At 43.4% G+C, this 21970-nt stretch overlaps 1 long non-coding RNA gene across 1 annotated transcript in view; it reads left to right on the top strand.

Annotated features, from left to right (window-relative positions):
- The window catches only part of LOC125446792 (uncharacterized), a 32738-nt gene extending 14743 nt beyond the window's left edge, over positions 1–17995 (top strand). The window contains exons 3-5 of the long non-coding RNA XR_007246468.2: positions 11246–11500; positions 16392–16495; positions 16620–17995. This is a non-coding gene — a long non-coding RNA (uncharacterized LOC125446792). The remainder of the gene's footprint in view (positions 1–11245; positions 11501–16391; positions 16496–16619) is intronic.
- Positions 17996–21970: the final 3975 nt, after the last annotated feature.

Below are 21970 nucleotides of genomic sequence, written 5' to 3'. Positions count from 1 at the left end.
TAGATAACAGAGTCCTAAATGACAAAGCTGCAAGATTGTGTGTGCAGCAGATGGTGACCAAACCAACAAGAAGGAAAAGCATGCATGATCTTGTCCTCACCAATATGTTTGGTGCAGATACATCCATCTATGACAGTGCCAGTACAAGTGACCACTGCAGCATCCTTGTGGAGACAAAGTCCTAATTTTATGTTAAGGTTACCCTCCGTTGTGTTGTAGGTCACTGCCATCATGCTGAATGGGATAGGTTTCCACCATATCTAGCAACTCAAGACTTTGCAGCAATGAGACACTGCGGACGATCAGCACAGCAGAATTCTAGTCCCAGCACAATCTGCAAGCTGTGGCCCAATATATTCTCCACTCAATGGGGAACGAACATTGGCTCAATGAATGGTGCTGGAGGCGCACCAGGAGTAGTACCAAGCATACCAAAAAACAAGGTTTCAGCCTGGTGAAGTTAAAAATTGTTCTAATTCCCTAGAGAGAAGAAGGCTAAGAGGGGATTGAGGGTTTCAAAAGCACGAGGTGGCTAGATGGAGTAAATTGGGAGAAACTGTTCCCATTCATCAAAGGATCAAGAACCAGAGGGCACAGATCCCTATACACCTGCATTCCGCATGCAGATGGCCTCAAGGCCCTCCGCTTCTTCCTGTCCCGCAGGCCCGACCAGTCCTCCACCGACACCCTCATCCGCCTAGCCGAACTCGTCCTCACCCTCAACAACTTCTCTTTTGACACCTCCCACTTCCTACAGACTAAGGGGGTGGCCATGGGCACCCGCATGGGCCCCAGCTATGCCTGCCTCTTTGTAGGTTACGTGGAACAGTCCCTCTTGTGCACCTACACAGGCCCCAAACCCCACCTCTTCCTCTGGTACGTTGATGACTGTATCGGCGCCGCCTCTTGCTCCCCAGAGGAGCTCGAACAGTTCATCCACTTCACCAACACCTTCCACCCCAACCTTCAGTTCACCTGGGCCATCTCCAGCACATCCCTCACCTTCCTGGACTTCTCAGTCTCCATCTCAGGCAACCAGCTTGTAACTGATGTCTATTTCAAGCCCACCGACTTCCACAGCTACCTAGAATAGACCTCCTCCCACTCACCCTCCTGCAAAAATTCCATCCCCTATTCCCAACTCTTCCGCCTCCGCCGCATCTGCTCCCATGATGAGGCATTCCACTCCCGCACATCCCAGATGTCCAAGTTCTTCAAGGACCGCAACTTTCCCCCCACAATGATCGAGAACGCCCTTGACCGCGTCTCCCGCATTTCCCGCAACACATCCCTCACACCCCGCCCCCGCCACAACCGCCCAAAGAGGATCCCCCTTGTTCTCACACACCACCCCACCAACCTCCGGATACAACGCTTCATCCTCTGACACTTCCGCCATCTACAATCCGACCCCACCACCCAAGACATTTTTCCATCCCCACCCCTGCCTGCTTTCCAGAGAGACCACTCTCTCCGTGACTCCCTTGTTCGCTCCACACTGCCCTCCAACCCCACCACACCCGGCACCTTCCCCTGCAACCGCAGGAAATGCTACACTTGCCCCCACACCTTCTCCCTCACCCCTATCCCAGGCCCCAAGATGACATTCCACATTAAGCAGAGGTTCACCTGCACATCTGCCAATGTGGTATACTGCATCCACTGTACCCGGTGTGGCTCCCTCTACATTGGGGAAACCAAGCGGAGGCTTGGGGACCGCTTTGCAGAACACCTCCGCTCAGTTCGCAACAAACAACTACACCTCCCAGTCGCAAACCATTTCCACTCCCCCTCCCATTCTTTAGATGACATGTCCATCATGGGCCTCCTGCAGTGCCACAATGATGCCACCCGTAGGTTGCAGGAACAGCAACTCATATTCCGCCTGGGAACCCTGCAGCCTAATGGTATCAATGTGGACTTCACCAGCTTCAAAATCTCCCTTTCCCCCACCGCATCCCAAAACCAGCCCAGTTCGTCCCCTCCCCCCACTGCACCACAAAACCAGCCCAGCTCTTCCCCTCCACCCACTGCATCCCAAAACCAGTCCAACCTGTCTCTGCCTCCCTAACCGGTTCTTCCTCTCACCCATCCCTTCCTCCCACACCAAGCCGCACCCCCAGCTACCTACTAATCTCATCCCACTTCCTTGACCTGTCCATCTTCCCTGGACTGACCTATCCCCTCCCTACCTCCCCACCTATACTCTCTCCACCTATCTTCTTTTCTCTCCATCTTCGGTATGCCCCCCCCCTCTCCCTATTTATTCCAGAACCCTCACCCCATCCCCCTCTCTGATGAAGGGTCTAGGCACAGATTTAAAGTGATTTGCAAAAAAAAGCAAACGCAAGTTAAGAAAGGCTTTTTCATATGACAAATAGTTAGAGTTTGGACTGTACTGCCTGGAGGGGAGGCACGTTCAGTGGAGGCATTCAAGAGGACATGTAAGGTTGTTAGACATCTCCATCAGTTGTTAGACATACCCTGGACTTAAAAACCCTCTCAAGGGAGAAGTTATGGGAATTATAGTATACTAGATTAAAGTCACTGGGACTCCAGGAACCAGGGGCTGCAACTGAGCCAGGAAAAGGCTGGCCGGAACAAACTGGGGAATATACAAGCCCTGGGGCAGATGTCTGGGACAGGGGCTAGGTAAGTGAAACCAAAAGGAAAACCTCCCATTCATGCCTCAGCTAAAACAATGCAAGCCAGTCTGCAGTAAATAAATAACCTCAACAATTCCAGGCCCTCTGGAGCCTACACAGATATCGACCTATTCATTACCAAATCAGTGCTCAGGCACAAAGTTACTGAACATGCCACACCATCGTGTTATATGCAAACCTGTTTCAACTTGGAACCTTCACACCACTATGCTAACTGAACAGATACCCGTCCAAGGGAAATACTGGACATGCTAAACCCATCAAAATCATTCTTTCCAAGCAAAAATTGATTATCACTCACTTCAGTACTCAGGAAACCTTTTCAGTCCTGAAAAGAGGAACAATAGTTCTCAGGTCGGCAAGAGAAATGTGAACCTGCAGTGGGTTTAACTGGAGACCCCAAGCCCAGCACAAGAGAAACAGTGAAGTGGAAGGTGCAGCGAAAAGCAAAGGAAAAGAAGAGAGAAGCAAGAAAAGAGAGTGAGAATCCTACACTGTGAGTGGGGCATCGCAGAACCAGTACAGTAAAACCAACTACTGAAACCTAACTATGAACTTCTACTCGATGTACAGTGGCATCCTCAGATATGACACACTAACCGGGAAAATGCCAGCAACATTCTCCACCAGCCGCAACAACAACCCACTCACAAAACCACCAGGAGGTGGAGAAAAACCAGGGTACTCACCAGGCTGGTCCCATGCATCCAGCCGCATCGACAGACACCGTCCGACTGACTGTTATCGGTATCTGTGGCCCTTCATGGAGTCCCATCTACAGCAAGTGACTACAGACAGAGCCAGACGAAATCATGGTTTTCACACCAGGGTGAGCCTAAGGTCATTGAGACCCCTAACCCAGCTGGGCCAGTCATGGACAGGCAAGGGGGGGTTGGGATCAACAGTGTAGGAAGGGAAGTGGATTAGAACAGGTAACACTCTCTCTCTCTCTCCCTTTTTCCCTATAGTATAGCAACAGTCATCCATTGTATTTATTTTACCCACTGTATTAATTAACTGGGAGACAGTCTCAGTCAGAGACGGGGTAGGTGTGGTCTGGGGTTGGCTGTGATTTCAATTTGATATTCACTTTCTTGTTTTGTAAATATATTAATTTTGCTTGTTTGTTCAATAAAATCAGAGTTTTCTTGGTCTCTGAAACATCTGTTTCCAGTGTTTTCCACCACACCACGTTACACATATAAGCCCAATCTCAGAAGCAGGCAGCAAGTAAACAGTGAACCAGGGTGGCACTCCCTACAGATATTGGATGATTTTACAGATAGAAGTAATGTGCAAAGGTATGGAGAGAAAGTAGGGGATTGGCACAAGGTAATAATGCTCATTTGAAGAGCAGGTGCTGATATAATGGGCCAAATGACCTCCTTCTGTGCAGTAACATCTCTGTAATTTTCAACACGTTTATGCCAAACAGCATAAGCAGCAAGTGATAGAGCTAAGCAACTTCACAACCAAAGGATCAGATGTAAGCTCTGAAGTCCTCCCACACCCAGTCATGAATGCTGGTGGACAATTAAGCAACTCATTGGAGAAAGAATGTCCATAATATCACCATACTCAATGTGGGGGAGCCCTACACATTTAGTGAAAAAGATAAGATGAAGCATTTGCAATAATCAGCCAGAAGTGCCATCACCGAATCCCCCATTATCAACGTCCCAGGATTTACCACTGAGCAGTAGTTGAAATGGAATAGCCATATAAATGCTGTGGCTACAAGAGCAAGCCAGATTCAAGAAATCCCAGGCGGCTCAGTGGTTAGCACTGCTGCCTCACAGCACCTGTGACCCGAGTTTGATTCCATCCTTGGGAAGCCATGTGGAGTTTGCACATCCTGCCTGTGTCTGCATGAGTTTCCTCTGGGTGCTCCAGTTTCCTCCCACAGTCCAGTGATGTGCAAGTTAGTAGGATAGGCAATACAAAATTTCCCATTGTTCAAGGATGTGCAGGTTAGGAGGATTAGCCATGGGAAGTATACAGAGTTACAGGGTTAGGGTAGGGGGTGGGTCGGAATAGGATGCTCTTTGGTTGGTCGATGAGCTGAATGGCCTGCTTCCACACTGTAGGGATTCGATGATTCTATGAAGTACCTCATCTCCTGACTTCCCAAAGCTTGTCTACCATCTACAAGACACAAGTCAGGAGTGTGATGGAATGCTCCCTACTTGACAGGATGAGTGCAGCTCCAACAACATTCAAGAAGCTTGACATCATTCAGGATGTAATAGCCCATTTGATTGGCACCACATTCACTTTTTCACTACTTACACACCATTTACAATAGTTGAGCATTATGGTGAGAATTTTCAGCAGAGGAGCACATTAAATAAAGCAGGTGCCCAGCCACCACCCTCTCACTCACCACAACGTTCAATCCCATAGTAAGAAGAGTGGACAGGCAGCGAAATAAATAATTAAGGATCAATTGGGGCAGCACGGTGGCTCAGTGGTTAGCACTGCAGCCTCACAGTGCCAGGGACCCGGGTTTGATTCCAGCCTCAGGCGACTGTCTGTGTGGAGTTTGTATGTTCTCCCCATATTTGCGTGGGTATCCTCCAGGTGCTCCAGTTTCCTCCCACAGCCCAAAGATGTGCAGGCTAGGTGGATTGGCTTTGCTAAATTGCCTGTAATGTTCAGGGGTGTGTGGGTTATAGGGGGATGGGTCTGGGTGGGATGCTGCCAGGGGTGGTATGGACTTGTTGGGCCGAAGGGCCTATTTCCACACTGTAGGGAATCTAATCTAATATTACCATACCATTGCCATTGTACATTTGAGCAGGTTATGAGTGTGGTAGCCCTTTTTTTAAATAAAGTTCTTACAAGTGCAGGACTGAGGGAATGAAATATCCCAGAAGGGTTCTCATTACACTTCAAGGGCAGCATCCCAAATAATTGTGCCTTCTTTCCTCTCCATGTGGACTTTGATATTCATCCCTCAATACCTCTCATCCCCTCCCTCAGGTCACCAAACTCTCCCCACCCAACGGTCCAGAATCCATATGATTCTTCATGCTCAGACTGGTCACAGACCCTGCATTGTCCACTACTGAACTGTCATGGTTCCCAGGACTATCAGAGCTGCAGATCAGGCTAGCAACTTCCAAGGGAGGGACTGCCTTCCACTAAGATGAAGAAGTCACCTTATCCCCTAATTTTAGTTAATCTTTGTGAGTTATTTGTTGTAGTAACATCTATGGTGGATAGAGGATATGTTATACGTGGATTTCAAAGAAACATCTGATAAGATCTGACATCAAAGATAGTTGCATAAGATGAGTGCCTCTGGTATGGGGTTATCATATTCAGCTAATTGGAAGCAAATGTATGGATAAAAACATAATTCTTGTGTTAGCTGGCTGTCATTAGTGAAGTGTCACAGGGATTAGTGTTAGGTCCTCAACTGTTTACAATCTATATGAATGATTTGGATGAGGAGACGAAAAGTACATAAGCTAAATTTACTGATGAAGATAGTTAGGAAAGTAAGTTGTTAAGATGAAATGGAAAGTCTGCAAAGAGAAATTTACAATTAGGTAAGTAGATAAAAATTTGATGGATGGAATATAGTATGGGTAAATGTGAACTTGCTCACTTCACTGACTGTTACTACAATATCAGATCACTCATTTAATATCATGAGAAATTTCTACTGCTTCCAATTAAACAGTAAAAAAAAGCTGTTTTCTTTGATCCAACTTCAGATTCCTTTCCCGAGCTATCGGCATTGCCTCTAATTTTCTTTACAGCTGTAAGGGCGCCAGAGATCCAGGCAAGCTGATTGTGAAATCTGAGAGCACCCGCATGTGGGGAACATTGCTAACTACTGATTCCATGTGTTTAAGCAACACAGATATGGTGATATCTATAGGACCACTAAAAAACATCTTGCTTTGCTTTTTTTAAAATCCATGAATGCTGACATCATCCTCTCTAATACTAACTTTGTTTGAGTCAAAAGGAAATGGTTCTGGCATTTTGAGTTAAAGATTCAGATGCCATGATAACTGTGGAGCTCCCTACAATATGACCCAGATATTGTGACGTGCATCATTGTTTGCTACAACATGACAAGTATAGGAGAAAGAAGAGGAACAGAAATGTGAAGAGGCAGCATCAGACTAGGAAAGGTTGGATGACAGCAATGGAGGACTACCAGAACCTAAGCCTGCAGTGTGTAATTACTGCAATGTAAATTGATCAGGAAGCAATTGATGGAGCAGCACTTTCAATGACTTCATTGATCTTTTGCATTGTCAATTACACCAAACGTGGAGATCTCGAAAATGTTGAAGAATGTTTAAATCAACTGCAACAAGTATAGATTAGGAAATAGAAACAATAATACAAATGGCAAGTGAAATTAATACAGGAAAGTCTGAGGTGTTGCAGCTTGGCAGAAGGGAAAGAGAAACGTGGCCGACTTAATACTGATGTTTCGGGCCTGGACACTTCAGAAAAAAATCTTTTTTTCTGAAGAAGGGTCTAGGCACGAAACGTCAGCTTTCCTGCTCCTGTGATGCTGCTTGGCCTGCTGTGTTCATCCAGCTCTACACCTTGTTATAGAACATAGAACAGTACAGCACAGAACAGGCCCTTCAGCCCACAATGTTGTGCCGACCATTGATCCTCATGTATGCACCCTCAAATTTCTGTGACGATATGCATGTCCAGCAGTCTCTTAAATGACCCCAATGACCTTGCTTCCACAACTGCTGCTGGCAGCGCATTCCATGCTCTCACAACTCTCTGTGTAAAGAACCCGCCTCTGACATCCCCTCTATACTTTCCTCCAACCAGCTTAAAACTATGACCCCTCGTGTTAGCCATTTCTGCCCTGGGAAATAGTCTCTGGCTATCAACTCTATCTATGCCTCTCATTATCTTGTATACCTCAATTAGGTCCCCTCTCCTCCTCCTTTTCTCCAATGAAAAAAGTCCGAGCTCAGTCAACCTCTCTTCATAAGATAAGCCCTCCAGTCCAGGCAGCATCCTGGTAAACCTCCTCTGAACCCTCTCCAAAGCATCCGCATCTTTCCTATAATAGGGTGACCAGAACTGGACGCAGTATTCCAAGTTAAAATAGTATCAGAGATAATGGGAACTGCAGATGCTGGAGATTCCAAGATAATAAAATGTGAGGCTGGATGAACACAGCAGGCCAAGCAGCATCTCAGGAGCACAAAAGCTGACGTTTCGGGCCTAGACCCTTCATCAGAGGGTCTAGGCCCGAAACGTCAGCTTTTGTGCTCCTGAGATGCTGCTTGGCCTGCTGTGTTCATCCAGCCTCACATTTTATTATCGCAGTATTCCAAGTGCGGTCTAGCCAAAGTTTTATAGAGCTGCAACAAGATCTCACGACTCTTAAACTCAATCCCCCTGCTAATGAAAGCCAAAACACCATATGCTTTCTTAACAACCCTGTCCACTTGGGTGGCCATTTTAAGGGATCTATGTATCTGCACACCAAGATCCCTCTGTTCCTCTACACTGCCAAGAATCCTATCCTTAATCCTGTACTCAGCTTTCAAATTCGACCTTCCAAAATGCATCACCTCACATTTATCCAGGTTGAACTCCATCTGCCACCTCTCAGCCCATCTCTGCATCCTGTCAATGTCCCGCTGCAGCCTACAACAGCCCTCTATACTGTCAACGACACCTCCAACCTTTGTGTCGTCTGCAAATTTGCTGACCCATCCTTCAATCCCCTCATCCAAGTCATTAATAAAAATTACAAACAGTAGAGGCCCAAGGACAGAGCCCTGTCAAACACCACTCACCACTGACTTCCAGGCAGAATATTTTCCTTCTACTACCACTCGCTGCCTTCTGTTGGCCAGCCAATTCTGTATCCAGACAGCTAAGTTCCCCTGTATCCCATTCCTCCTGACCTTCTGAATGAGCCTACCATGGGGAACCTTATCAAATGCCTTACTGAAGTCCATATACACCACATCCACAGCTCGACCCTCATCAACTTTTCTAGTCACATCCTCAAAGAACTCGATAAGGTTTGTGAGGCATGATAGAGGTGTACAAGATTGTGACAGGTTTAGGTAAGAAGACAAAAACTATTAGCATTAGTTGAATGTGCAAAGACTTGGGTACATAGATTTAAGGTTTTGGCATGAGATATCCAGAAAATGGTCATAATCTGGATCTTACAGATTACAGGTGTGACAAAAGCTGAACCAAAAGTGATTTTAAAATGAAATTTAGAAGGTGCATTTCCAAGCATGCGGTTCTTTGCTTTTGTTTTAAATCCATCAATGCTGCAGTCTTCCTGTCTAATACTAAATTTGTTAATCATAGAATCAAGAACTAAGAAAAATAGTCTATTTGCCAGTAAACACAGCACTCAGAAACCCAGACTTGTCTGCAGCAATGTAAGTAGTCTCCCGAATGCATCATATATCAAGCAATACACTTAAAAGCTAAACTTCAAAAACATGAAATATTTGTGGGGCACTGCAGCTATATTTTTTTGGTCACACTTATTAAATTGAAAGCTACTAACTGCAAATGTTTGACTGTTCCAGGTGAAGTCAGATTCACAGAAAGGATTATTTATTTAAACATGAAAGTTTAGGGTTAAATTTTATAATAAAGTAAATGCATACAGAAAGAAACTAATTAAATAATTTATTGAAACTCATAATAATCACATCCTTTTAAAGCCAAACCACATGAAATATACTTGTGAAGAGAGGTGGCAGATGGAGTTCAACCTGGATAAATGCGAGGTGATGCATTTTGGAAGGTCGAATTTGAAAGCTGAGTACAGGATTAAGGATAGGATTCTTGACAGCGTGGAGGAACAGAGGGATCTTGGTGTGCAGATACATAGATCCCTTAAAATGGCCACCCAAGTGGACAGGGTTGTTAAGAAAGCATATGGTGTTTTGGCTTTCATTAACAGGGGGATTGAGTTTAAGAGTCGTGAGATCTTGTTGCAGCTCTATAAAACTTTGGTTAGACCGCACTTGGAATACTGCGTCCAGTTCTGGGCGCCCTATTATAGGAAAGATGTGGATGCTTTGGAGAGGGTTCAGAGGAGGTTTACCAGGATGCTGCCTGGACTGGAGGGCTTATCTTATGAAGAGAGGTTGACTGAGCTCGGTCTCTTTTCATTGGAGAAAAGGAGGAGGAGAGGGGACCTAATTGAGGTATACAAATAATGAGAGGCATAGATAGAGTTGATAGCCAGAGACTATTTCCCAGGGCAGAAATGGCTAGCACGAGGGGTCATAGTTTTAAGCTGGTTGGTGGAAAGTATAGAGGGGATGTCAGAGGCAGGTTCTTTACGCAGAGAGTTGTGAGAGCATGGAATGCGTTGCCAGCAGCAGTTGTGGAAGCAAGGTCATTGGGGTCATTTAAGAGACTACTGGACATGTATATGGTCACAGAAATTTGAGGGTGCATTCATGAGGATCAATGGTCGGCACAACATTGTGGGCTGAAGGGCCTGTTCTGTGCTGTACTGTTCTATGTTCTATGTTCTATGTCTATGTAAATAATGGAAACTGTATGGTGTTACCTTGTCAGGTGTTAGATCATGATTTGACCATTTGACTACTCCTAGGAAACTATGAAAGCAAGTCCCATACATTTGCCTCCGCTCTCTATTTCAAGCTCAGATTTAGAGGTATTTACGCAGGATCTCAGACGGCAGGAAAACTCTCCATTGGAAATGTAGTCTTGCCAGACCATTCCCGCAAAGATTCACATGTCAGGGTTTCCACAGAGTTCCTGTGAATATCTGTCATATAATGCTCCCAAGCTTGGAAGATTTGACCCTACATTTTAACTCCTGTATATATGGAATAACAAAACGCAACTCTTAAGTTCATTCCCTCCAACAGATTCTAGCAATATATTTAGGATCCTAAGATGTAAAAACCGTGGGCCAAACTTCCTAGAACATAAACTCTTCTAAGTAGCTCCTTGTTCATCAAAGGGAATCCGTAATTATTGCAATATTGGATTTTAAAATTTGCTTAATTAAACCAGGACTACTTTCTTTATACAAATTACATTTCTCACGGTTTCTGTATATGGACAAAATTGCCTGACTGGAGTGTTCATGACTATGAGGTGAATAAATAGTGAACAACACTGGATAAAAACCGAAAGAACTGCAGATGCTGGAAATCAGGAACAAAAACAAACTGCTGGAAAAGCTTAGCAGGTCTGGCAGCATCTGTGAAGGAAAAAACAGAGTTAACGTTTGTGGTCCAGTGACCCTTCCTCAGAATTTAGAACTTCCTTCTGAGGAAGGGTCACCAGACCCAAGACATTAACTCTGTTTCTTCCTTCACAGATGCTGCCAGACCTGCTGAACTTTCCTAGCAACTTTGCTTTTGAACACTGGATAAAATATGTTATAATTGTATTTATAAATTAAGCAAACCTTCATAATGCTAGAAATGTGAAAAACAGCTAGCGTTCTGTGACTAAAGCAATATTAGTTCCTGATATTTTTGGGGTGTTGGAGTATTTCAGGCCTGTATGGGGTTGATCAAGACAGTGTTAATTGATGAAGTGAACTCTTCCCACAGATGCCGGGGAATCACTGGCCCAAGACCTTCCAAAGTGGAGGAGGAACATCCTTCAAGCACCTCGAAACTTGCCATTGGGAGAAAATGAAAGCCAGGAGAAAACAGTGAAAGGAGAATACTGCCACACCAACACCTTCTCCACCCCATTCCATGACCACCACCTGTCCCAAGTGTGAAAGAGCCTGTGGTAGTCTTATCAGTCTGTATAGCCACCTGTGGACTCATCCTAAGAGTGAAAAAGAGTCATCTTCATCTGTGAGGGACCACTTATGATGACAGTGTTAATTGATTAGTTATTTCTGTTTAATATGCAGTGATGGCCTAAATTACTGGCATACCACTTGTGAAAAATGACCCATCATTCTACCTAGCATTAGACATTCAAAGCACACTCTCTAACGCCTTCTTATTCTTCCTATATTGCAATGCCCAGAACCAGATGCATTTTTTCCAGCTGAGGCTAATCTGGTATCTTAAACATATTCAACATAACCTTCTTTTTCTTTTACTCCATGCCCCTTATAGTAAAGTCTAGAGTAATGTATGATGTGTTGACTCATCTCTCAGCCTGTTCCAATAATTACTCTCGCTTGTGCACATACTCTGTTCCTTTATTATGGTACTGTTATTTTATATTTTTTATCCATTTTCATTCTATCAAAATGAATCACTCATATTTTTTTCCAAATTGAAAATAATCAATCACTTATCTGCACATTTTTCCAACATGTTTATGTCTTTTTGACGTCCTACACAATCCTTCATTGTTCACAATGCTTCCACACTACATGCCACCGAGGTCACATTGCCTAGACCATTATAACATATACCATAAAGAACTGGTATTGACCCTGGGGAACTCCACTGCAATCTAAACTACTTCCTGTTCATTGCATTCATTAACAACTGCTCTGTTTCCTGTAACTCTGTCAGTTTCTTATTCATATAGCTACTGTCCCTTTTGCTACATGAGTTATAGTCATACAAATCAGTTGTGCATCATTTTATCAAATGTATTTTAGAATCCTGTGTACACTGCATTGGCATGACTCATTGGGATAGTGTAGTGGAAATCAAGTTCCAGTTGTCCCAGAATCATCATAAAGGTTAAAAATTTTAAAATAAGTGCACAAATTTCCCCAACTTACCTGATTTTCAGACCCACATTAACAGGAAGCACAGACCAGGTTTCTGTATTTAGCAAGAATTATTTATTATTTATTGCAAGGTTTTAGGCTGTAGCTACAGGTAATCAATTATAAACTGCTTGCATTTAATATCACTAATTAAAACTCTATGCCCGTTACAAACTCTCCTTTTCAGACACATGCCAGCAAACAAACAATGATGGAAAAATAGGTTGTGAAAATAGGCAAATGAAAACTGGAGGTAGCTTGGTGATTTCTATTCGTGGGCTGGTGCCATGATCCTTATTCTGGACAGACTGTTGTTTTTAAGTCAGCATTTTTTGAATGTTTCTTTCGGTTTTTAAGAGGCACAAGGTGAAAGGGTTTGTTTATAAAAGTTCTCTGACTTAACAGTTAAAAGTCATAGCCTATAACAACTGCTGAAGGAAAGCTGAACGAGTTTGCTTTAGGTTTAAAGTGGGTTTTGACTAAAACCATAAGATATGGGATCAAAATTAGGCCATATGGCCCATTAAGTCGGCTCTGCCATTTGTTCATGGCTGATATGTGTCTCACTCCGTTGTCCTGCCTTCTCCCACATCAACTTTACTAATCAAGAACCTATTTATCTATCTTAAACACAGGCAATGACTTGACCTCCACAGCCCTCTGCGGCAATGAGTTCCACTGATTAAACACCCTCTGGCTGAAGAAATTCCTCATCATTTCAGTTATAAAGGTCATCCCTTCACTCTGACGCTGTACCCTTAGATAGTGAAACATCTTCTCCACATCGACTCTATCTAGGCCTCTCAGTATTCTGTAAGTTTTAATCAGATCCCCCCTCATCCTTCTAAACTCCATTGAGTACAATCCAGAATCCTCAACTGCTCCTCCTGTGACAGCCCTTCATCTCTGGGATCATTCTTGTAATCCTCCTCTGGAACCCCTCCAACCCCTCCTCCATCTTTCCTTAGATGCATGGCCCAAAACTACTCACAATGTTCCTGAACAATGACCAGAGCCTTATACAGCCTCAATGGAAGAGTTGTGCTGTTATGTTTTAGCCATCTTGAAAGTAATGCTGACATTACATTCTCCTTCCTAACTGCTAAGTGCATTTTAACCTTAAGAGAATCCTGAATTAAGTCTGTCAAGTCCATTAGTACTTCAGTTTTCTGAAGCCTTTCTTCATTTAAAAAATAGTCTATGGCTCTATTCTTTCTACCAAAGTGCAAAATTTCACATGTACCCACATTGTATTCCATCTGCCACTTCTTAACCCACTGTCCTAGCTTGCCTAGGGTCTTCTGCAGCCACCCTACATCCTCAACACTACCTGTCCCGACACTTATCATTGCGTCATCTGCAAACATAGCAATAATGCCTGCAGTGAACAAAGAGACAGCTTCTGTGCTGATGGAGATCAAAACATTCCTTCCTATTTTGTTCCCTGCCCTAAGCTATTCAGTTGCCTGAGAATTAATTACATGGTTTTGGCCAGAGGCTTTTGTCATAAAGAACTGTTCACTATTCCACAGGCCATTCGACTTTTTGTTACCATTTAACTTCATCTGTATACTATCCCTTGGCTCCAATTCACTTGCAACCACTTCAATTACTGCTTGTTCAAATAATTGTTTACATAATGCTGGCCAAAAGTTTCAGGTTACTTTCTTTTCAAAATATGCAACAATTCTTTGAAACACTGGTTTTAATGCAGTTCTTTCCAATTTCTCTCACAATTTTAAAAAGCACAAGAATGAATATACATGGCCCTTATAACATTAACAGCATTCTCACCATCAATCCTCTCTATTGCCTCTTCAAAAACAATCCAGCTGGTTAGTTGAATGTTATCTTAAGAAGCCTAAGCTGGCTTTCCTTAATTGTTCTGCATTTGTCCATGTGTTTATAATATTGTTCTGAACTGCTCTTTCTGAATAGTTCCCCACCACCTTCGTAAAACAGTCTGGCATGTAGTTGCTGGGTTTATCTTTACACCTTTTTAAAATAATGGTGTGTACCATTGCAAATTTCTAGGCCTCTGACACCAGCCCTAGATCCAAGAAAAATGGGAAACTATCAAATTGGCAAGGATAGTCTAGAAGATAAGATTACAGAAAGTTTTTGAAAAAGTTTTCTGGTGCAATAAGTTGTAGAACCAAATAGGGAAGAAGCTATTTTAGATCTTGTATAGAATAATGAGGCAGGTTTAATTTGTAATCTCATAGAAAAAGATCTGCTCAGAAATGGTGATCAGAATACTATTGAGTTCCACGTTAAGTTTCAAAGCAACATAGCCCAATTATAAACACAAGAAAGGCCAATTGCATTGGTAGGAGGGGAGAATTGGCTAATGTTGTTTGGGTAAATAACCAAAAAGGTATGGTCTTAAATCACAGTGGGACCCTTTCTGTGACCTCTTAAAAAAGCAAGTTAGTTAAATACAATTTACATTTTATAAATCCATTTTTTAAAATGTGACTGCTAACCTGAATAATTGCTTTTTGAAGCTCCCCCACCAAAATTAAACTGACTGTAATCGCTGAGTTTGTCTTTCCAACCTTCTTAAACAACAGCATGATGTTTGCAAATCTCCAATCTTCTTGCATTATCTCTAGGTCTGAGGAAGACTGAAAGCCTATGGGCACTCCTTCTCATCCAATCCCAACACCAACACTTTTAGGTACTGACAATCTGTCCAGCAAGGTGGCACAGTGCCACAGTGGTTAGCACTGCTGCCTCACAGCACCACGTTCCTTGGTTTGATTCCACCCTTGGGTGACTGTGTGGAGTTTGCACATTCTCCCTGTGTCTGCATGGGTTTCCTCCTGGTGTTCTGGTTTCCTCCCACTGACCAAAGATGTGCAGGCTAGATGAATTGGCCATGCTAAATTGCCTGCAGTCTTCAGGGATGTGTACGTTAGGTGGGTTTATAGGGGAATGGGCCTGGGTGCGATTCTCTGAGAGGAGCATGGACTTGTTGGGCCAAAGGGCCTGTTTCCACACTGTAGGGATTCTATGATCTACGATGATTAATGATTTTGAACCATTCCAAGGATATTGTTTCGTCGTCTGTCACCGCGGCCTGGATATCATCCACCTCCTTTGTAGAGACAGATGCAAAGTATTCACTTCATGTCTCAGCCAGGCCTCCATGTGTAAATTCCTTTTTGAATCCCTAAGCAGCTATACACCTCCTTTTAATAACCTTTTACTATCAATGTGTTTATGTCCTGTGTGGTGTTGAGTTTCTTCAATGTTGTTGCAGTTGCATTCATTTCAGTAAGTGGAGAACAGTCCTGAATTGTCCTGGTAGGTATTTAAAATTCTTTGGGAAGTTAAAAGAAAAGTTAATCAAATGGACTATTCAGTCTTTGACCTGCTGTTATAGACACTGGGGGCAGATTTAGGCAGAGGCAATGGCCCTACCTGCCCTGGTTTAAAAATAATAGGTGGACTCACCTTCATTTGCCTGGGTCTCCTAATTTGACTTAAAAGCTGTCAAACCACTAATTGACTCACGAGGAAGTCTAGCCTCAAGTGTTGTTACCCAATCAAATGTCTGGCAGTTCTCTTATTCCAACAGAAGTGGTGGCGGCTGAAGTGACTACTCTCAGTTCATTGCTTAGAAATGTCTCTAACATGCTAACATGTTACTTTTCCTGATGCATGATGTAATAATTTCATAGAATAGTAACTGTACAGAAGGATGTCAATCAGCCCACTGTGTCTTTGCTAATCCTCTGAAGGAACAGTTCACCTTGTGCTATCTGCTGAAAGAAATTTCTCTGTTCTCGTAGGTTAAGTGCCACAGATTTCTCTCTGTCATTCTCACTATTGCTTGTAACATCTTCCCTCACTCACTGTCTCCCTTCTGTCTCCCATACCCCTGACTATGCATGCCCTGTGTTGCTGCCTCCTCAGTTGTTTGGTACATGTTATCATTTTTACCCTCACATACACCACAACATACAGATGTGCCACCCATTGTGCTATTTTTTTTCTCATCACAGGAGAGTATAGCCCATAACGGCAGAGAAAGCCTGTTCGGATTGGGGGACACCCACCACCTGAAGGTAAATCCTGGGCATCGTGGGAAGAAACCAGAATGGCACCTGTGAGAATCCTATTGTTATCAGCCGGCTAATGATTACCCTGCATGCTACTGACATTCTCCCATCTACCTAGTTGTCATTTTCTAACGACCAGCTGCAATGCCTTCTTTCTCTTTTGTCTTTCAGATTCTATACATCTCTCCATAACATCTGCGGACAAACTCCCAGCTTTGAAAGAAGTGCTCTCCTGACCCTCTGAGGATGACTACCAAGGTCTCAGAAGAAACTCCAGCAAAGCCACCTTCTGCACCCCTGCCAGTCCAGGTACTGATGCCTCTGGGAGAACCATAGACATAGAGAGTGTGGGAGCACAATCTGATGAGCACTTTACCGTGATACCTCAACAGCTGGCTGAGGGGGAAAAAAACAACCTATTGGCACTCAGGAGACTGACAGAGACCAGGACCCTGCTCAGCCCCAGACAATCAAACACTTCATCTAAATGCACAGGATGCAACAGTAGTGGCAGACAGGCAACTGTGATGCAATGGCTTTGATTGCCTAGAAGCTACAGCACTGCAATGAATTACAACCATCAGTCTGACTCCATGGATAAGTTGGCAATTGCCATGGTGATCCAGGCCCAGCACCTTCAGGGCCTGTTGAAGATGCACACATGTCTGCAAGCCGGTGCCCAGCTACTGATCCCCAGAACAGAAGACATGGCAACAGGGCAGCAGGGACATTGACTCCGGTCCAGGAATCCCCTCAAAACCAAGATACATGGCAGTGCCAGGAGGCACAAATTGGAAGAAGTCATGTTCAGTTTGAAACATTAACTATTTTTCTCTGTCTGCAGATCATTGCCAGATTTGCTATTTCCAACATTTCAGATGTCTAACCTGCATGGAATTTTACCTCTATTTTACAACAAGCTAGATTACATTTGAATAAACAATAAACAAACAATTTCTGGTACTAATGAATGGCAGTTAGAAGGTCTGGATTTCCCATCTTATTGATAGTCAAATAGAAGAAGAGGTTGGCAGAAGAATGTCTTATAGTGCAGCAATAGTGTCCCTACCCCTGGACCAGGAAGCCTGCATTCAAGTCCCACCTGCTCTAGAGATATGTGATAGTAACTTGAAACAAGTTGATGTACTTACAGACTGTGCTGCGTTTTCTGGTGATTAGTTACAAAGTTGCATTGAGTGATGACTGAGAATAACTCCCTTTCAGTAAGGGAAATTTTACTAAGAAAAGGAACAAACTAACATGCAATAAATAGTTGAACAAAAGTATCAAATTGCAACTGGCAGCTGTGAGATTGAGCACAAATATGTGTATGCAATTGTTCCATTCAGGGAATGTTTTGCTTTGGAATTTATTTGTTCAAACTATTGAATCTGAGTTCCTGTTAAGTAACTGTGCATTGTATGAAATGCAGTAAATAATTCAAGTAATTTTTCTTCAGTGTTTGTTTTACTTTAAGGCTGGCAGTAGATTCATCCACTTTCACTACTGTTCTGTTCTAAATGTGAAATATTCAATAATGTTATTCAAATACAAAAAAAAATGTATTGTAGACAGCAGCTTTTCTTCAAAAACTGTTTCAAACCTTTCTGGACTAGGCCAAGCTGGTGTAATCTATTTACATTTATTGATAGATAGACACCAATAGACGTCCGTGTTTTCTTCACATTTACAGTATATTACACAGCTTTTATATGGCTAAAATTAATCTTTATGAAGGTCTTTATTATAATGACATGGAAAGAAACAAGGAACCTTGAGAAGATGAATAGTCTGAAGTGGTCTTATTTCATATGTTGTTATGTATGTTTATATATATATATATAAAATTTAATTTCAAAGTCAGAAGTCACACAACACCAGGTTATAGTCACTGCACCTGACGAAAGGGCTGTGCTCCAAAAGCTTGTGTAATTTCAAATAAATCTGTTGGACAATAACCTGGTGTCGTGTGACTTCTGACTTTGTATACCCTAGTCCAACACTGGCGCCTCGACATCATTATCTAATTTCAATTACTTTTTCTTGAGATTATCATTGTTGTTATCAAAACTTTTCTGATGAAGGGTCTAGGCCTGAAACGTGAACTGTTGTACTCCTGAGATGCTGCTTGGCCTGCTGTGTTCATCCAGCTCCACACTTTGTTATCAATGCTTTCTATGCTTCTTTTGAGCATGGCTTCGCCTGTGCCGAAAGCCTCAGACACACCTGTTCCTTCTGTCACCGCTTCAGACATCAGATCAGTCTTCCTGTGTGTCAACCCAAAGAAAGCAATAGGACCGGATGGTGTTCCCTGCCGAGCACTCAGATCCTGTGGAGACCAATTGGTGGAGTTTTCACCGACATCTTCAACACCTCCCTCCTACAAACCAAAATCCCCACCTGCTTCACGAATGCCACCATCATTCCCGTACCCAGGAAAACACATGCAGTGTGCCTTAATGCCTACCGCCCAATAGCTCGGACTTCAATAAACATGAAGTGCTATGAGAGGTTGGTCATGGCCCACATCAACTCCAGTCTCCCAGAATGTCTCAATCCCCTACAATATGGCTACCAACATCACAAGTTCACAGAGGATCCATATTCCTAGCCCTGCACTCATCCCTGGAACATCTGGACAACAAAATACCTATATCAGACTTCTGCTCATTGACTACAGCTCTGCCTTCAACACCATTATCCCCTCCAGACTGATCTCAAAACTGCATGACCTTAGTCTCGGCTCCACCCTCTGCAACTGGATCCTCAGATTTCTGACCCACAAACTGCAATCAGTGAAGATTGATAACTGCACCTCCTCCAAAATAACACCCAGTACTGGAGACACCCAATGATGCATCTTCGGCCCCCTACTGTCCTCCCTGTACATCTACAACTGTGTTGCCAATTTTGGAATGAATGCCATCTACAAGTTTGCTGACAACACCACCGTAACGGGACAGATCCTGACTGAATTCCTACTTAAATACCTAGAAGGTCTTCAAGAAGGTCCAGGGACTCTCAAAGGAGTCAAGGCCACCTTGTATGTTGACCAGGAAAGACTCTATGATTCTGCAAGGCCCACCCAGTGCCATTTGCCCTTCTGGCAGAAGTTGAGGCAGAAATCAAGAGGCTAGAAAACAAAGGAATCATCAAACCAGTCCAATTTGCGGAATGGGCAGTACCAGTTGTACTGTCGTGAAGCCTGATGGGTTGGTCCATTTTTGTGGGGATTTTAAACAAATAGTGAACCACTTTTCACAGCTGGATGAAAGAACCCAATACCTTGCATGGTGGATTTATATGCAAAGCTGGCTGGGGGTTGGGGGGTAGTGGTCCATTGCAAAGCTTTTATTTATTTATTTATGGGATGTGGGCATCACTGGCTGGCCAACATTTATTGCCCATCCCTAATTGTCATTGAGAAAATGGTGGTGAGCTGTCTTCTTGAACTGCTGCAGTCCACCTGCTGTGGGTTGATCCACAATGCCCTTTGGGACAGAATTCCATGATTTTGATCCAGTGACAGTGAACGAACGGCGATATATTTTGAAGTCAGGATGGTGAGTGGCTTGGAGGTGGACTTGAAGGCGGTGCTAGACATGAGCCATGTGTATGTGCAATCCCAGAAGTATGCCATAATTAATACCCTTAAGAGTTTGTACCAATATATGAGACTGTCATATGAGGTCTCGTCAGCCTGTGCAATTTTTTCAGCAGATGATGGAGAACATTTTACAATGTCTACTGAAGGTCACCATTTATCTAGATGACATACTAATAAGAGGAAAGACCAATAAAGAATGCTTAGAGAACTTGGAAATAGTCCTTAGACATTTCTCCCAAATGTGCGACATCTTAGAAGGGAACAATGCGTATTCCTACTTGGGCTATGGAGTCAACACTGGATTAAACCTGTTGAACGATAAAATGAGCATGATCAAAGGTGCCCCTCCTACCACATTTGTACTGGAATTTAGGTCTTTGTTGGTCTGGTGAATTATTATGGAAAGTTCATATATAACCTGGCCTCCATCTTGGCACTTTTGTATCAACTCTCAAAATAATGTCAGCCTTGAAAATGGTTACGTGGCCAATTTTGGCTTTCAGGAAAGTGAAGAAACAGCTATCATCCTTTAAGGTGTTGGCAAACTATGATCCCAAGATAGCTGGTCTTTGACATGCAGCGCCACCTGGTACTGCATCATGGTAGTATTAGCTCATAGGTGGCCTAAAAGAGATGCATGCCCAACAGCGTACGCATCCAGGACTTTGGCTGATGCAGAGTGTAAGTGTACTCAGGTAGAGGAGGAAGGTTTGGTGGTCATATTTGGAGTCAGGAAGTTTCACCAATTCCTTTACGGATGTAAAATGGAATAATAATGGACCACAAACCCCTGCTAAGTCTGCTTAGAGGGCAAGGCAGAGGTACCCATTGCTTCAGGCTGAATTCAGTGGTGAGCTCTAATAATAAGTCCGTATAATTACAAGTTGGAACACCGTCCAGGATTCTAAGCCGCAAATGTGAATGTATTGAGCCACCTTCCACTGGCGGATATATCACCAGTGGTACAGCCACTGGAACAGTCTGTAGCGGTTTTAAATTTTCTGGACAAAATTTCAGTCACAGCTGAAAGTAGCAGACTTTGGATGCAGAAGGATCCAGTCGTGGAAAAAGTGAAACAGCTGGTGGTGATGGGGGAAACCAAAGGGCAACCACAACCAGAACAGAAATATTTTCAGACCTGGAGAGACCAGTTCACAGTTGAAGACAGCTTATTATTGTGGGAAGCAAGAGTGATTGTCCCCAGCAAAGGTCACTACCACGTACTGGCTGAACTCCACCAGGGTCATCCAGAAGTTTCCAAAATGAAGATGTTGGCGAGAAGTTATGTCTGGTAGCCAGGACTGGAGACACGCTTAGCAGCATTGGTGGGCCACTGAACAGAATGCTAACAAGGACAAAAATTACCATCAGTAGCTCCATCTTATTTGTGGGAATAGCCAGGTAAACCCAGAACTCCATTACACATTGGACATGCAGGTCCTTTCATAGGCTTAATGACCTTAGTTATAGTGGACACCCAGTTGAAACAGCTGGCCGTGCATAGAGTTCATTCATCAAACATAGGGATGATAGAAAAACTGCACACAAATTTTGCAATACACAGACTCCTAGAAGTGTTGATTACATATAATGGGTCTTGTTTGCCAAGAGGGAATTTGAATATTCCCTAAAGTAGAATGGTACTCAACATAAGGACAGCTCCATATCATCCAATTTCAAAAGGTCTGGCAGAAAGAGCTGTCCAAACTTTGAAGGCGGGCTTAAAGAAACAGCCTGAAGTTTTACTAGATACCAAACTGTCCCAGTTCCTGCATGGGTAAGAGGCATATAGTTGATGCAAGGTCAAGTCCAGTGGTGTATAAAATTCAGGGAGGTACAGTCATCTTTAACCAGCATGTGGACCTCTGCATATAAGTTGTAAGAAAAAGAACTGACCTATGTCCTTGGGCTCAGA

The sequence above is a fragment of the Stegostoma tigrinum genome, chromosome 2 (genome assembly GCF_030684315.1).
Source record: "Stegostoma tigrinum isolate sSteTig4 chromosome 2, sSteTig4.hap1, whole genome shotgun sequence".
Lineage (NCBI taxonomy): Eukaryota > Metazoa > Chordata > Chondrichthyes > Orectolobiformes > Stegostomatidae > Stegostoma > Stegostoma tigrinum.
The sequence above is the reverse complement of the archived record's forward strand: the minus strand, read 5'-3'. Positions and strand labels throughout refer to the sequence as shown.